General features: G+C 47.6%; 1 non-coding gene across 1 annotated transcript; it reads right to left on the bottom strand.

Moving 5' to 3' along the window:
• Positions 1-210: 210 nt before the first annotated feature.
• TRNAV-AAC lies at positions 211-283 on the bottom strand. Its single transcript has one exon. It is a non-coding gene; the product is annotated as a tRNA-Val (tRNA).
• Between the last annotated feature and the right edge of the window lie 2,957 nt (positions 284-3,240).

Here is a 3,240-nt window from a genome sequence, read left to right as displayed (position 1 = left end):
GAAAGCGGTCTGAGGGACTCGTTACACCGAATGCAGCAGCACTGAGGAGTCTCGCCGTGCCTGCGCCTCTAATTAACGTGAACTCCGGTACATGTGTGGTTAAAAGGTCAGGGACGTGCGCGGGCACCTCGCAGCCCCCAGGGATCCGCTCTCGTTGCTTCCTAGAACATAACGTGGGAGAGCGAAGTCGAAAAAGAGAAACCTCGCGTGTGGTTCCGCCCGGTTTCGTACCGGGGACCTTTCGCGTGTTACGCGAACGTGATAACCACTACACTACGGAAACGCCGCTTGGAGGTATTTTCCCGGCGGCGCTGGTAATGGTGTCCATGCCGCGTGCACTTCCACTCCCCCTGCTCCTACTGCCACTTTCCTCCCTCAGTCCAGCACCACACCGGCGCCCAAAGCTCCGGGCTCACCCCAGACCCGCATTCCAGCAGAGCCACGGCAGGGCCGTCCCCACTGCAGAGCCAGCGCTGCCCCCCCGCTGAAGGTGCTCCAGCGTATCACCTGCTGCCCCTTCTCCACGCACACCAGGAATTACAGCATTGGGATGAATCAGAAACTTTAAGATCTTGCTCTTCCCTGGAATATACTAACCGTTTTTAAACATTTATATAAATAAGAAGCCATGCCCCCATTAATATTTCACACCAAGGTGCCATTCTGAAATGCTGTTGCTTACAGTGACAAATCCATCTCCTGCTGCGGTTACAGAGAGAAGGCAGAAGGATAACTATGATGGGACTGAAGCACAGACAAGGAAAAAGATACCAAGAAAAGGATCTGAAAAGCCCAGGGAAATGAGAGGAGCAGAGCACGACGAGGGTCTTTGCCTGCTGGCACCAGAGCAAATGCAGGTGGGATGAGCAGGAGAAATGAGGCAGGGCTGCCAAGGAGAGGTGTAAGCACTGCGGTTCCTGCAGGAACAAAGCAGGGCACAGTCACTGTGTGTTTACCAGAAATCAGAATGAGACAGCCCAGCCAAAAGGGAGAATGGGAGTTGTTTGGCACTGCCAGCCTCGCAGGGCAGGACCATGCTGGAACAGCCAGCGAGAGCACGCAGGCTAGCCGGGAGCTGAGCACAGAGCGCGTTCCATCAGGCGGTGTCTCCTCTGCAGGCCTCCGGCTACAGCTGGAACTTGGAAAATGAGGAAGTGACTAATCCTCCTGGATTTTCTAGTACTGAAATCCCTGATCTTGGAAGGAGCTATAGAAGGGAACTCAGCTTTGCCATCCTTCACAAAGGGAAACACAAGCCAAACCCCAACCAGTGGGAGGAGTAAGAAAAGCCAAGAGAAATTAAATAGGAAAGGCTCCAGAAGAAAGCAGTGACAGGGAAGGGAAAGGGGAAACAGAAGAAAGTTGGAAGCAAGCAACAACCATATTCTGTTGAGTTTGGCAGGGACAGCTGCAAGATCTCTTAACACTACTGCTGTCATCACGCAGAGGTTTCTAATAGCAGCAAGGGTGTGTGTATAAGAGGTTCCACAAAACAGCATTTGGGGAAAAACGAGCATCCTTACTAGCTCTTTTCATGCTTGCAACATCTCTCACGTGGATAAGCACTTGTGGGAATGCACTTGTGTTCTTAGTGGCACACTGTCGTGACTCAGCTCATAAAACCACCCTGGGTGGGATGAGTGGGATTCGCGGAGGTTCTGTATATTCCCTTGGGGCAAATTAAGGTGAGATGACACCAAAGAATTGAATACTGGCTTACAACTTTAATGCATATAATTGTTTGGGGGGAAAGGGAAATGTAGGGTATAAAATGTGGAATGTAACAGAATTACGAAAGAAAACAAATTACTTGGTAAAGACAATTCATGACAACACTACCAACCGCCAGCACCACCAAATCTTACAGCAATGTGATAACGACAGCATAATTTCCAACAATACTAAGAAACCTGCAACCACTCACAAAACTTGCAATCACTTAACCTGAAACTGTTCACAACACTTGCGATCACTTTTCAGTACTAAAATAAACAGCCTACATAAAACCTGCTAAACAAGCCCCAAAAGGAGCTGGCATAAAACTTATAAGGTGTTGCCATATGTGCCAGAGAGAGAGAGATCAAGAGATACTTGAAGAGAAAAAGAAAGGAAAAGGAGAGAAGAGAGAGAAAAGTTTCCACCACTCTTTGGATCCCTGGAGATGAGTGTCAGCATTTTGGAGGGGGGAGGGGGGTTGCTCAATCAGTCTGTCAGCATCTCAGGAGTCCTCAGGCGATAGGTGCAAGCCCCTTCTCTTTGTTTATTCACCTGTTATAGACAGAGGCAGGGCCTTACTCAGCAAGGGTTTGCTACTTTGTTGTAAGAGCAAGACTGAGTCTGTTTTTAGTGAGGGGAGTAAGGCCTTTGGTGTATTCTTCAATTCTTATCTGCAAGGAGTAGAGCCTAGAGTCTACAACTGGAATGCTTTGAGATGTTACAAGGCTTCGCCTTACTGGAGCCTCAACAGTCAATTTGCAGTTTCTGCAAAACTGCATGAATAGTCCTTTACACATACCACGATCACAAGATCTGTTGTGCACATCTGTAGCACCCAGCGTGAAAAGGTTGACATTGCAGCTGCATCTCTGCCCAGTCACGTATTGCCCCAATATTAATAACACACAGTTTGTTCCTGCAAGGTCTTCAGCAGTCCCCAAGGACTAAATTTTAATAATTGTAAACAAACTAATGAAGTACAAAATACAAATTGAATAATGAATATTTATTATTATTGATACAATAATATTTTCAGTCATAGCTTGACAATCACAGTTAAAGAAGAAGGTCCTGTTTAGGTAACACACTATAACCTTCTCTGAGGAGCTGAACAGCTCTCACAGCTGCTGAAGTTGCCTGGCCTGTGAAAGGGCCAAATATCTTCCCAGTGTTTTTTTCAAATCAACACACATAATTTAAATGTACATGAAGTGCTTTTTCCTAACATCCTTTACCCAGGGTGTCCCCAAACAGACTACCTGGACCAAGGGGAGATGCGGGTGTTGCTGTGGACACTGAGGTGAAAGAGGACTTGCCCAGTGCCACTGTCTTTTGTCTGATTCCAGTAGGTACCCAAAAGAGCACGGGATTGTCATGTCCTGGGGAAACAGGAAGGCTGTGTGGGTGAACGTCTATGACAACGACCTGAAGATGAAAATTAGTGAGCAGTGATTCTGACTGAGGCACTGCTTAACCCACTGGTTAACTGAGGAAAAATGTCAGAGCTCTTCCCTGAGCACGCTG

This window comes from Pterocles gutturalis, unplaced genomic scaffold (assembly GCF_000699245.1).
Source record: "Pterocles gutturalis isolate BGI_N339 unplaced genomic scaffold, ASM69924v1 scaffold34088, whole genome shotgun sequence".
Taxonomy (NCBI): domain Eukaryota; kingdom Metazoa; phylum Chordata; class Aves; order Pterocliformes; family Pteroclidae; genus Pterocles; species Pterocles gutturalis.
This window is presented reverse-complemented; position numbering and strand designations above follow the sequence as displayed.